The sequence below is a fragment of the Cyprinus carpio genome, chromosome B25 (assembly GCF_018340385.1).
Source record: "Cyprinus carpio isolate SPL01 chromosome B25, ASM1834038v1, whole genome shotgun sequence".
In the NCBI taxonomy this organism is placed as follows: Eukaryota; Metazoa; Chordata; class Actinopteri; order Cypriniformes; family Cyprinidae; genus Cyprinus; species Cyprinus carpio.
The window spans coordinates 1,964,037-1,979,288 of record NC_056621.1 but is presented as its reverse complement, the minus strand read 5'-3'; the positions used below and the strand labels follow the sequence as shown (position 1 = coordinate 1,979,288).

At 38.1% G+C, this 15,252-nt stretch overlaps 1 protein-coding gene and 1 pseudogene across 1 annotated transcript in view; one reads left to right on the top strand and one right to left on the bottom strand.

Annotated features, from left to right (window-relative positions):
- The window catches only part of myo9ab (myosin IXAb), a 709,890-nt gene that overhangs the window by 412,547 nt on the left and 282,091 nt on the right, over window positions 1–15,252 (top strand).
- Window positions 5,125–15,252, bottom strand: part of LOC109051038 — a 49,894-nt pseudogene continuing 39,766 nt past the window's right edge.

Genomic DNA, 15,252 nt, shown 5'->3' with positions numbered 1-15,252 from the left:
ATTGATTTACAATCCACAAGCTGGTCGCGTGGGTTCCTTCTGCCTCTGTACTGGTACATCACAAAATAATGCGGATCTTAAGATGAAATTTAACTTATCTTTCTAGTTTTGCTTATCTAATTGGCTCCTTGTGTGGGAGTAAAACTTGTCCTGCGAGTTGTACTGGGGATATGAAATAGCCTAAAATGAGCTTAAATGGATTAAGCTGCCAGGTCTTAAAACCAAGGAAGTATTCCAGCTGGTTTCAGTAGTTGGCCAACTGATCTCCTCAGTAAAACTATTTAACTTACCAGCACAATCTGTCTGGTGGACATTAATATACCACAAACCCACTTCAGAATTGGTCCTGATGTCATGTACTAAAAGATATTGCAATGGTTCGTTACTATATTTACATGGATATACCAGTTAAAAATGGTATGTCTAAAAAATCCATGGTAAATACGTAGTGTACTGTACTTTTGTTGTTAGAAGCCAATTTTTTGGAAGCTACATGTCCCAAATTTCACTACTTAATTAAGCGAAAAATAGTCTTCTGAGGCACTAAAACTGTTGGGCCAGACTGAACACGCCTACTTTGCCTTATAGGGCAGAAACAAACGCTTTCACTAAAATCTGGGTGAAGCGCTGTTTGTGTTCCATCCTCCAAAACGACATTCAGCTTTTTATCCCAGTGTCGTTTCTCCCAACTGACCTTGGTTTTTCCTCTTTTCTCAAGCACTTCTGGCGGGCACTCACGTCACAGCTTCTCCCTGCCATTCCTCCGGCATAAACATCTGAGAGCGGTCCCTGTCATTCTCCTCCGGCAAGTCCCCAAAGCCAGCATCGTGCGAGGACAATAACTGAATTGCTAATGACACACAGACATAGTGAAAGAGGCGTTCCTCTCGACTGTTATAACTACCCTGCTGTGATGGATTAATTTGGGAGAACACAGATGCAAAGCTCCTCGTCAGATTGCCCCTCAAAAATCTGGATCCTCTCTCTGCGTGGTTTTTCCCCCCATGGGATTCATCAGGGAGTTCAGCAGGGAGTGCGCTGACAGTTCATGATGCAGACAGGTTTAGACATGACAGGTGCACTATCTTTTTCCCTAAACAGAAGTCAGCAGATAGATTATGGAATCGTGATGAACCTGACTTTAAAAAAGTTTAAAACTTTAGAATGTTGTGGAGGGGAAGATTTTGCCTTTGAACAATGAACAGTGCATTTGGATTTCAGGTCCGGGTCCTCACCCAAACTAGCAAAAAAATATGTCCTTGATAAACAGACACAGGTTGCATCTTCTTCTGTGTAAACAAACAACAAAAAAACATGTGTGCATACATATTTGTGTGCCATGCTGACAAACTTGGACGTGGTTGAAAATGCAATAACCTAAAAATCGCTTCTGAAAATCCTTTTTCTAACAAAAAACTGTCACATTAAGCATAATATCATAATAGACAAATCCATTTATTCATACAGGGGTTTCACAAGACCAGGACAGTACCAGCACAGAGAGACACTTGAAATAACAAATGAGATGTTTGGGAACGATCCATAAACAAAACGAGTCACAAACTTGATTTTCCTGACAGAATGACAATAGTCTGACCCTTAAAAAGGAATTGTTCCCCCCAAACCAAAAAAAGAGCTTGTGCTGAAATGTGCTTCATCACCCTCAAACCATTCCAAGATGTAGATGAGTTGTTGGTTTCGTTCAATCAGATTTGGGAGAAATGTAGCATTTACAATCTCTTACTCACCAACGTATGCTCTGCAGTGGAATGGGTGGCACGTCAGAATGAGAGTCCCAACTAACTCCAGTCCATCATTGACAATGTCAAGAGAAGTGAAATAGTTTGTGTGTTTGTAATAAACAAATCTATTGTTAAGATGTTTTGAACTTCAAACTAGTTTTAAAAAAAAAAAAAAAAAAAAAAAAAAAATCCATTAAATTGTCTTCCTAATGTGTAAAAAAAAAAAAAGTAATCCTTGTCTGAATCAGGAGAGAAATATGCTCTCGGCGTTGTGACAAGCCAAAAGAGTCCAAAACAAGGCTCTAATCAAATGTCAGCTGGCCTGGATTGTGTGAGAGACAATCACGCAGCTTTTTTATTTCATTTAATTGCTGTGCCTGGAGTGCTGTGGATTACTGTGATGTTTTTATCAGCTGTTTGGACTCTCATTCTAATGGCAGTCATTCACTGCTCTAGTGTGAACAAGTGATTTCTACAAATCTGATTGAAGAAACAAATTCATTACTACATCGTTGGATGGCCTGAGGCTGAGTCATTTTCAGCAAATTGTGTGAACTCTCTCAAACAGTTGTCACGAGTATTGATACAAGAGTGTGTTTATGTACCAAAGAGTCAAATAATGACGTGTCTCCATGTAAAAAAGCACATTTATGTAGTCTGTCAGGCCTGAAAAACAAGATGCTGCAGCATCTAAAACATGTTTTCATTTGAACACGAGGAACTTAATTATTACGACAACAATACAATTTGTAATGAAAAAACTATATTAATTTAGAAAATAATTCAAAATAGGAGCAGCTGAGAAGATCGTTGGTGTCTCCCTCCCTCCCTCCAGGACATTTATAGAAACCCGTCTCACCCGTTAAAGCCCCTCTGCATCGCAAGTGATCCCCACTCACACCGTCACACAGCTTCTTCAGTCTGCTGCCATCAGGGGAGGAGCTTGCGGAGTCTCCAGGCCAGGACCAGCAGACTGAAGGACAGCTTCATTCATTAGGCTGTCCAGGAAGCTGAACTCGCTCCCGACCGTTACTCGCCCCCCCTCTCCTCCCTTCCCCCATGCCAGCACCACTGAACTCTGAACCTCCCCACCCCCACCCCAGCTCCCACTAACAGACTGTGGCCTGCACACCGACACTTTGTGCAGCATTGGCCTGCTCACATATGCCTACGCTCATTCAACAGTTAACTGACCTCATTTAACCACACCTCTTCTGTCAGTTTAAATAAAGAACGGCTCTCTGAGATTTTTTGACACTTTAATCGACTGAATAAGCTCTTTTACACACTACGTCATTATATTTACAGAAATTATGCATTTACAGTGCATTCAGTCTATACATTTTTTTTAACAGTATGTTGTGTTCCCTGGGAATCAAACCCATGACCTTTTGCGCTGCTAATGCAATGCTCTACCACTGAGCCACAGGAACACTGCTTTACATTTGCAAACTGTTTACCCTCACTGGTTTGCACTCTAATCTGCCATGTGCCTTGTGCTGCTTTACTTATCCTTCTTTTTTTACATGACCTAATTTGGTCTCTCATAGTTGTACACTTTTTATGTTTATTATCTGTATTTAATGTTCTAACTGTGTCTAGTGTTAGCTGTATGCACCAAGGGTCTGAGACTAACGCAGTTTCTCTGTATGTATGTTTACTGTACATGTGGAAGAATTGACAATAAGATCAGACTTGCCTTGACTTGACTTCATTTTCAACACTCATGTGAAACACAGTCTTGAAAACTCACCTAAACGGACTACACAGGGCCAACCAATGTACAACACATATCACAATTAAAACCTGTATTGCTGCTTATTATGAGTCATTAACTGTGGCAAAGATCTAAGAGTTTAATGACCTTGAGCTCCAACCATGTTGATCTCTACTGAAATCATTATATTCATGGATGATCTTGTCAGTTCATTTACGCATTATAAACACCACAAGGTTAACATACTTAGGATTAGGGCTGAGGTAATATACAGTAGCTAACTAAATATTGGCTTTTTTGCCCTAAAATATGGTAAAAAGGTTTCTTTTGTCAATCAGAAGAGGCCATCATTTCACAGTCACTGAAGCACGTTCAAATGACTTCCTGTTAATAAAATAACAATGAAAATCTAGAATTAGAGGAACAATGACATTTCATGATTTTCTATAAATATGCACATTATTTTAGTCTTATTTATATACCACTAAAATATATATACTTTTTATCCTTTGATTTCAATTTTTATTTTCATTTAATTTTTTGTCATCTTTAGTGTGTTATATGCTTTTGACAATTGTTATAATGACTTTTTTTTTCAAATTATACTATTTTTATTTAATTTATTATATTTTAGTTGCCAAGGCAAAGGGCACATTGTAATTTTTGTTATGTATGATTTTCAACATTTTTTTTTTTATTTCACTTTTTTTCAGTTAACAAAACTGTTTCTAATAATAGGTTTTTTATTTTTTGTTAAATGATAACAAACCTGAAATGTATCTATATAATAAATATTAAACAGGCAATATTTCCCTATAATCTAAAACGTTTTTACTAAAAAGTGGCAACATGCCCACATGGGAAACTTCATAAAACTCACTATATGATAGTAACCAACACCACGTCCAATGTAGAAGGATCAATGCTTCCAAATACACCATTCAAAGAAAATCAATCAAACCTTACTGCATAGTAAATGGCAATTGTTTGAGAATCAGAAATGTTACGCTGTAAAAAAAAAGAATTTAAAATTTGTCTTTATAATTGTAAAATTGCAGTAAGCCTACATTTTTCAATTTTTTTTAAAAAAAACTTCAAACTGTCACACGTTTAAAATCAATTGGCTTACCTTGCCACTCCTTTGTAACTAGTTGTGAAATTTAATGACAATTTCTGTGTGAAAATTTTTCAAAGTAGGGCTGCAAAACAATAAATCGCAATTAATGTTTACATAGTATATGTGTTGTTGTAAACTGTGTATACTTTACTGTTTATCTAAATACTTCTATATACATTTATATTATATTATAAAAATAAATACAGTATTTTATACGATAAATCTAACATATTTTCTTAATATACATGGTATGTGTGTGAATTTATAAATATATAAAAATTATACACAGTAGTACGGCCACATATAATAATGTAAAAGCATAAACCTTTTATTTTTTGAATGTGATTAATCGCAAATAATCTTTTTGCAGCCCTATTTCAAAGTATATAATTTTTAGTTTTCAGTGCAGTAAAACATCTTTAAATGCTCTAGAGCAACATAACGAGAATCAGGAAAATTAGCATGTTTTAAAGTGCATAAAATGATGTTTCGATATATCGCTCAGCTCTAGTTAGCATGTTTTATTATTGCGCGAAAAAAACACAAGAATCTCAGTCGCTGCTGAGCGACATAAAAAAAAAAAAACAAAAAAAAAAAAAACACAAAACAGCAAAGTCTGTCAAGCATCAGGTGAAGAAATCTTTCGAAATGGCTTCTACGAAATTTGGTGCGGACATCAGGATCCCGATAGTGCAGAGGATGGTGAAAATGGAGAACGCCATTTAAACACAACTGCGATCGATCACGCCGCCGCCCGCAAACTTCCCACTCGTATACACACGGTTCTTGGTCCTCGTCCGGTTGGCGAATCTTTTAGCGATGGTATCGCAGCCTCCTCCAGAATTTTAGCCAGTTCCAGTTCCAAAGCCCCACCCACAATGCCACGCATTGACCGCCGCCCTCACCCGATTCCCGGTCAGCCGCCCCTCGAGCGAGGAGCATCGCAGCGCCTGGTCGCCGGCAGGAGCACATCTTCCATCGGGGGCGGAGGCCCATGATTCGTCCGCAGTAGGACAACTGTGCGAATCATGGGAAGATGCGTAGTGGAATTCCCTCCATGCCTCTGAAGCCGATGTACAGCATGTTGCTGGGGCTGCAGCCCCCCTGGCTGACGGAGAGCTCCACGCTGGACACGCTCCCCGCGCCGATGGGGTTTGTTGTGGCAGGGCCAGGGCGAGATTCGCGCCTCCCTCGCCGGCGCCGCCGCATGCGCAGTGAACCAGGCGCACCACAGTTCAGGAGGGAGAACACGGGTCTGGAGACGACAAAAACACAAACCATACAGTGGGCCCCAACAAAGCATCTGAACACCTGTAATCCACAGTTTAAAAAATATATTAATTATGTTATGAAATAAAAATAGAACTAAAATAAATTAATGCGTTGGAAATGTAAAGCTTTTTCTATCATAAAATTAAAAATACACACAGGATTAAAAAATATAAATATATTAAGGTAATAAAAAATAAAAATGAAAAACATTAAAATGAAAAAATATAAAAAACGAAATTACATTTAGCCAATAAAGCCAAATAAATGAATGAATGAATGATTACATCACTCAAATGCATTATGTAAACTTTTGTACATCTAAAAATTAAAAATAACAGATTTAAAAGATAAAAATATATCATTAATGTAATTAAAAAAAATAAATAGCTGATCATTAGTCATTTAAAAATCAAACAAATAAATAATATTTACATTTACAAATAAATGAATAAATTAACTCAATGTTTTGATAATGTAAAAAAATACACCCAGAATTAAAAATATAAATATATTATTCATGTAATAAAAACAAAATCGTCATTAAAAATTAAAACAAACAAACAAACAAACAAATGCTTGCTTGCTTTTGGTAATCGTAAAGCTTTTTGTGTAAAAACTGATTAAAGAAAACCAGAATAAAATTAAAATATATTATTAATGTAATAAAAAAGCAAAACCACCTCATCATTAAAAATGAAAAGTAATAAAGAAATGACATTTAAAATGAATAAATAAATGAATGAATAATTAAATACATAAACACATGAATCAGTGGGCTAATAATCTAAGTACACTAAAAAGAGTACTGTACAGTATTTCATGATTAGTTTGTTTGAATTTTGACCTGAAAAAATAAATAAAAAAACAAACAAACAAACAAACAAATGCTTAGGAAATGTGAAGCTTTTGCAGCAAAAATTAAAAATACATACATAATTAAAAACATAATAATAAATGTATGAAATAAAAACAAAATAATAAATAAAAAGCAATAAATAAATAAATTACCAACCTATGCACCCATCCATGCAAAAACTACAAAGACTATTGTATGTAATGATTAGTTTGTTTGAACTTAATCCTAATATAAATAAAAAGTGAAAGAACGAAATAAAAAATAAAATTAGAAATAAAAAATAATAACAAAGGCATGTGATGAATAAATAAATTGTGGATGGACAAACAGATAAATAAATAAATAACAGATGTTCCCATCCATGCAAAATGTACAAAGACTACTGTATTGTACTGATTAGTTCGTTTAACTTGATGTTGTTTGCACTCAATGGAGCACTTAACAAGCACTTAATGATGTATTGCATAACTCCAAGTAACGAAGCGTCAGATATTCTCTGAGATCAATACAACTGAATCAATGCCGGCTCATCATTTATGCTGTTGGCTTTTCTGCAGGCATTCGCCGGTGCGCCCGCGCTTGAGGGGAATAAATACCCCACACTAAGCCCCTGGTGCTAGGAAATATTTATTGTAATTCTAGACAATGAAGGCATGAAACGTCTTTTCAAGCAAAAATGAGAATTAATATTTCATTTAAGCTTGTGCTAAACAAGACAAATCCTATAATACAAAAATGTTTGTTTGAACAACATCCCAATTAAAACACCCCAATCATCCATTCAAATACAAATAATATAAAGGGGTGTTGTTCCACAGTCAACTCTGATTCACGTCACGTGCCGAGAGACACTCACAATGAAACGCTGACCTTCAGGACTTCACTGAGAACGTATAGAGAGTCAGGGACTTACCATTTACCAGATATATAAATACCAATTAAATAAAAGATCAAACAAACAAACTAAAAAATGCATAAAAACAAATGTATGCGCAATTTAAAAAATATTAATAATATATGAAATAAAATAATGAAATACCAAATAAAAAAAAGTGAAACAAACAATCAAATAAATGCATGCTTTGGTAGCAAAAAACAAATTCACACACAATAAAAAAAATTAATAATGTATTGAAATAAATTACCAAAATGTGATAATAAAAAAAATGCAATAAAAAGTTTTTTTTTTTTGTAAATAAACAAACAAAAAACTAATAAATGAACAAACCACTCAAACTTTGGTAATGTAAAAAAAATTAAACATTAAACACATGTACACATACACCCATAAAAATGCATTAATAATGTCTGAAAAAAGCAAAATGTCATTAAAAATACATAGATAAATAAATACATTGCTAAATAAAAGCTTGTGTAAAAAGATGAAATACAATAAAAATTATTAATTATATATGAAAACAAATAATAAAATACTAAACAAATAAAAAAATGAAATAAACAAATACATAAATGTATACCCGGGTAGCAAAAATGAATAAACACAAAAATATTAATAATGTATATTTCATACATTATGCAGCGTAACCAAATACTAAATAAAATGCTAAACAAACAAACACATTTTTAAAATGCACACACTTAAACATATACTAATAATTAATCACTAAACATAAAAAAAAAAAAAATTGGAAAAAATAAACAAATAGATAAAAACTCCATATGCATAGTTATGGTGATGTAAAGCATTTATAGTCATAAAGCTTCTTCAGGGATGACCCAGATGGAGATGTTTGTCTCACCCATCGTGGCATCTTTCCTCCGTCTGGATCATGATAGTGATACTGCAGCACCAGGACTGTAGCGATGACCGACAGACCCACAATCACCATAGTGGTGGCAAAATACTGTGCTGAAACACACACACGCACACGCAAAAAAACACACACAAACACACACACACACACACACACCTCACACACCACACACACACACACACGTATCTCCTGAAAGGGCTTCTTTACACAAATTGAATCTACAGAAATCTCTGTGTGTAGATGCAATACTCTGTTATGAACAGCTACTGTAGCATTACAAACCGCCAGGCTTCAGTAAACACAATCTAATAAGATCCTGAATCACTCAGAGCTGTTAGGACATACTGCACTGAAACAAACACACTATATAAATAAAGTCATTTATCATTTTTGTATATTAAGTGTCCCTAATACCTGCGTACTTACATAGTAACTAGATGTATACGTAGTATGTAACCACAGTTTAATTACATATTGGTACATAGTATCTACAGCTGTAATATTTCTGTAACTACACACATAAAACCCTCCGAATGGTTTGTGTAAGTACAAATGTGTAACAGGACATATATAATTCTGTAACAACAATTTGTATAAGAGTAATTGGAACCATTTGATCCAGGGGGTGCAGATGGGTAGGTTTAGGGGTTGAAGTGGGATCCAGGGGGTGGAGATGTGTAGGTTTAGGGGTGGAAATGGGTTCCAGGGGGTGGAGATGGGTAGGTGTAGGGGTGGAGATGGGTTCCGGGGGTGGAGATGGGTAGGTTTAGGGGTGGAAATGGGTTCCAGGGGGTGGAGACGTGTAGGTTTAGGGGTGGAAATGGGTTCCAGGGGGTGGAGATGGGTAGGTGTAGGGGTGGAAATGGGTTCCAGGGGGTGGAGATGTGTAGGTTTAGGGGTGGAAATGGGTTCCAGGGGGTGGAGATGTGTAGGTTTAGGGGGTGGAAAATGGGTTCCAGGGGGGGGGTGGAGATGGGTAGGTGTAGGGGTGGAGATGTGGGTTCTGGGGGGTGGAGATGGTAGGTGTAGGGGTGGAAATGGGTTCCAGGGGGTGGAGATGTGTAGGTTTAGGGGTGGAAATGGGTTCCAGGGGGTGGAGATGGGTAGGTGTAGGGGTGGAGATGGGTTCCGGGGGTGGAGATGGGTTCCAGGGGGTGGAGATGGGTAGGTGTAGGGGTGGAAATGGGATCCAGGTGGTGCAGATGTGTAGGTTTAGGGGTGGAAATGGGTTCCAGGGGGTGGAGATGGGTAGGTGTAGAGGTGGAGATGGGTTCCAGGGGTGTGCGATGGGTAGGGTTAAGGGGTGAAATGGGATCCAGGGGGTGGGAGATGAGGTAGGTGTCGGGGTGGAGATGGGGAACCCAGGGGGTGGAGATGGGTAGGTGTAGGGGTGGAGATGGGTAGGTGTAGGGGTGGAGATGGGATCCAGGGGGTGGAGATGGGTAAGTGTAGGGGTGGAAATGGGTTCCAGGGGGTGGAGATGGGTAGGTGTAGGGGTGGAAATGGGATCCAGGGGGTGGAGAGATGTGTAGGTTTTAGGGGTGGAGATGGGTTCCGGGGGGTGGAGATGGGTAGGTGTAGGGGTGGAGATGGGTTCCGGGGGTGGAGATGGGTAGGTTTAGGGTTGGTGGAGGGGTTCCGGGGGTGGAGATGGGTAGGTTTAGGGGTGGAAATGGGTTCCAGGGGGTGGAGATGGGTAGGTGTAGGGGTGGAGATGGGTTCCAGGGGGTGGAGATGGGTAGGTGTAGGGGTGGAGATGGGTTCCGGGGGTGGAGATGGGTAGGTGTAGGGGTGGAAATGGGATCCAGGGGGTGCAGATGTGTAGGTTTAGGGGTGGAAATGGGTTTCAGGGGGTGGAGATGGGTAGGTGTAGGGGTGGAGATGGGTTCCAGGGGTGGAGATGGGTAGGTGTAGGGGTGGAGATGGGTTCCGGGGTGGAGATGGGTTCCAGGGGGTGGAGATGGGTAGGTGTAGGGGTTGGAACTTGGGATCCAGGTGGTGCAGATGTGTAGGTTTAGGGGTGGAAATGGGTTCCAGGGGGTGGAGATGGGTAGGTGTAGAGGTGGAGATGGGTTCCAGGGGTGGAGATGGGTAGGTTAAGGGGTGGAAATGGGATCCAGGGGGTGGAGATGAGTAGGTGTAGGGGTGGAGATGGGATCCAGGGGGTGGAGATTGGTGGGTTTAGGGCCGGAATTGGGATCCAGGGGGTGGAGAAAGGTAGGTTTAGGGGTGGAGATGGGATCCAGGGGGTGGAGAAAGTTAGGTTTAGGGGTGGAGATGGGATCCAAGGGGTGGAGATGGGTTCCAGGGGGTGGAGATGGGTAGGGTTAGGGCCGGAATTGGGATCCAGGGGGTGGAGAAAGGTAGGTTTAGGATTGGAGATGGGTTCCGGGGGTGGAGATGGGAACCAGGGGGTGGAGATGGGTAGGTTTAGGGCCGGAATTGGGATCCATGGGGTAGAGAAAGGTAGGTTTAGGGGTGGAGATGGGATCCAGGGGGGGTGAGACAAGTTAGGGTTTAGGGGTGGAGATGGGATCCAAGGGGTGGAGATGGGTGGGTTTAGGGGTGGAGATGGGATCCAGGGGGTTGAGATGGGTAGGTTTAGGGCCGGAATTGGGATCCAGGGGGTGGAGATGGTTAGGTGTAGGGGTGGAGATGGGATCCAGGGGGTGGAGATGGGAACCAGAGGGTGGAGATGGGTAGGTTTAGGGTCAGAAATGGGAACCAGTGGGTGGAGATGGGTAGTTTTAGCGGCGGAAGTGGGAACCAGGGGGTGGAGATGGGTAGGTTTAGGGATATATAACTTGGGAGGAGTTGGATCTCAAGTTGGTGAAGTTGGTGCACCACTGTAATAACAGTGTTCTTACATGGTAACTCCTCAGGAATTGTCCATTTAATATAATGTGTAACATTCTGGACACCAACCACAATTTATATGTAAAGCCTAACTTACTTGCCACTGCTGTGTAACATCAGAGTAATTACATGATAAATCTAATATAAAGTGTAACACTTTCTTTACCAAAAAGTGCTGTTAGTCCTGTTGCACATTTGTACTTTCATTACCAAAAAGTGTTGTTACCGTTAGGGCCTTTTTTCTCCGCAGGAACCTTTTTATAGTACCAGAACTAATTGTGGAACTACCCACTTTTTTGAGTTTTTGCACCGCCGGAACTAGGTACGATTTTAGAACCGGACTGCCTTTTTTGAGAACCAAATTAGCTCCTACTCCAGTGCAGGGTCTAACCAGCGCAACTGGTACTACCCGTGACGTAAGTAGACATTGATTGGCCAGACGCGTTTGAAAATGCCCTCAGCAGCCATGATTTAAAACGCAGTCTAAACACTGTAAACATTGTATCAAATTATTTTGCAAATATGGAGAACAGCGAAAGATGGACGGACTCTGAAGTGCAGACACTTGTAACAAATTCAGCACTGCCAGTTGTTGTTGGAGATTCTTAATCCTCCTTTCCGTTCTTTCAATCGCTTTACGTATACATCAACATTCCATGTCCATTATTGTGAAACCCGGGAGACACAACAAAAACACAGCTCCGATCACAGCGTCCTCCATCCTCCTGTTGTTAACATTGTTCTTCTTTGTTTTCGTTGTTAAACGCCGCGCACAAATGACGTCGCTGTTGACCGGCATTTATGCATTTAGCTTATCAAAAGTGACTTGCCAGTGAGGAGAATTCATATTAAATATGAAACCTGAGACTGCTCTGAATACACTTTAAAAACCCATTTTATTTGTTTGATTTCATTATTTTATAGCAAAAAAATAAATAAAAAAAATAAAAAAACGAAATTAAATAAAATAAAATTACATTTAAAAATACTAAATTATATAAAAAACACATTTACTATTTATTTAGTTTGCAATTTTTGCTGGTATCATTTACATTTATATTAACATATTTCAGACACTTTTGTCAAAAGTGAAAATTCATCAATCAAATATCCAAATTCAATACTGAATATAGTTTAAATTCCTGTTTAATTAGTTTGATTTCATTATTTTATAACAATAGACATTAAAGAAACACAAAATTAAATGAAATAAAATGTCATTAAAATTATATAAAATTATTAAATATACAAATATAAATATACAAATTCCTGTTTAATTTTATTTACTATTTACTTTATTTTAAATTTTTGTTGCTAACATTTACATTACATTTACGTTTATGCATTTAGCAGATGCTTCTATCCAAAGTGATTTATAGAGGAAAATTCATACTCAGGACTGCTATGAATAGTTTAAATCCTTCATTTGTTTGATGTCTTTATTTTATATAGCAATAAGCATAAAATATAAATGTAAATGTAATTAAAATTATATAAAATGTATTTAAATTGGACAATAAAGTAAAATAAATACAATAAAGAGAAAATACAGAGAAATTAGTGACCCTGTTGCAGATGTAGAATAAATCAAGCTGTCACTAAATGAGAGTAACCAACATTTAATGTATTTAAAATTAGGCACTTTTTATGTAATGTTAATTTTAAATAAATACAAACAAATAAGTAAAACTGGAATTTTAAACAAAAAATAAATATAGCAAAAATACAGAAAAATCTGTATAAATAAGGCATACATAAAGCTGTCAGTAAATAACAGTAACTAACATTTAATGTATTTAAAATCAATGTTTTTTTATGTATTGTTAATTTTATGTTCTATATTTTATCAATCAGTTAACAGGCTGAACATCCAGCTAAATATCTCCTTTTGTGAATGTCAACCATTATTTAATCTAAGTTATTAAATAGAAGCTCTCAATATGAAAGAGCTCTTTCCTCTGACATTATTCGATGGGTTTTCCTCTGTAATGGTCCGTTTGGGAAGCCGTTTCAGAGTGAGCGATCGCGCTCGTTTCTAAGCGCCCCATTTCTGGATGATTCATAACCATGAATGTGATGAATGCAGTTTGCTGCATCTCGGTTTTCAGGGTCTCTAAAGCAGCCGCCGTCATTTCTCTCATCTGTGTCACTCATTCCCATCTGTTTAAGCCCTCACATCAGTCCCGCCCCCACGCTGTGATTGACAGCTGCACTTACCAATCAGAGGCACTGAATCAGAGGTGGCGGGCATGATCTCGGCCACCAGCAGCATGAAGACGGTGAGCGACAGCAACACGGTGATTCCTGTCAGGAAACAACAACAAAAACAGCTTAAAAATACATTACCATCTGATTGGATGAGCTGCGTTTGATGCCACTGTATGGGACTGCAAAATCAATTGTATGTGACCCTGGACCACAAAATCAAAAATGAGATTTATACATCATCTGAAAGCTGAATAAATAATTGTTAGGAGTTGTTAGGAGGGCTTTTGCATTGATGTATGGTTTGTTAGGAGGACAATATTTGGCTGAGATACAACTATTTGAATATCTGGAATCTAAGGGGGCAAACCGTGGTTAAACTATACTTTTCACTGCTTTAGGATTAACAGAGCTTTGGATAGTTTCCATATACTTTTCCAGATCAACTCTGAATAAAGAAAAGAGAGGTTTAGAGCCAGATTTTGTTTGTGTTTGTGAAATTTAGCAAGCAGGAGAATAGTTATTACAAAATGAGATTGGATGAACATTAAAAAATAAAATCAGAGAAGTAAATGAATCTTCCTCAAAAGAGTGATAGAAACATAAACTCACTTCAATGTCTGACTTATATTATAATTACATACATAAGCTTTTTGTGAAATTAGGATTAACTCATTAATCTGTTGCTTGATCTCTTCATATTTAAGGAGATAACTATAGTTTTTGCTTGTTATGATTTTCAAGGGCGTAGAATTTAGTAGAGACACTATGACATACTACCAATATCCAGCCACTACTAAATTGTCCCTAGCAATAATGTTGATCAAACAATCACTATTTTCTGCTGTAATGTCCCTAACAATGCCAAAATCAAACCTATTCCTATTCGGGGAATGATAAATCAGAGACGAAGCGTCTCACTCGAATAACTCACTTCTGTAACATTAGTCATATCAAATATTATCCGTGATGCAGAGAGTCTGGAAACACACTGGGTCTTAATGAAGCCCACAGATCAATACAGCGATCCCATCACACTCATTAAGAAGGCTGCATGTTCCGGCTGTTTGTCATGTTGAATGTTTGAGCTGTGATTTCAGACTGGATGAAATATCTGGAGTCTGTGTGTTTCTGTCTTGGTGTTTATTGATTCCAGAGCGTCTCTTAAAGCGTGCCAATCTCTCAAACTACTGGACTGCATCCAAACATGTACATGCTTCTCCACCTCAAAACACTTCTGGATCAGCGCTTTAATAGCATTATCACAGTTTTCATTTTTTTTTGCATCGTTCATGTAAATAGACAATTCACTGACCGGACATACAATTCAATGGTTCCCTTGCATCTTATTTAGTGGAACATTTCGTTAAATATTGCTGTTTGTCATTATGTTTTTGACTTAAATTGGTTGAAAACTCAGTATCCCACAATGCAATGTGCTGGAATTTTATGCCAAATGGACTTTTTAAATATATACTTATAGCATCATTTGAATGGATTGCCAAAAGTTAACACAAAATTAGATTAGAAACAAAATTACTTCATGCATCATGCAAATGGTTTCACATGCTATTTACAGTAGTGTGCATTACAGAGTGAAGACTTCAAAATCATTAAAGAACCAATGATTTTTAAATGCTATAATGTGAAACAGAAAGTCGAGGGAAGCTGCCCACACACACACACACACTCCGCCCCACACCCACCACACA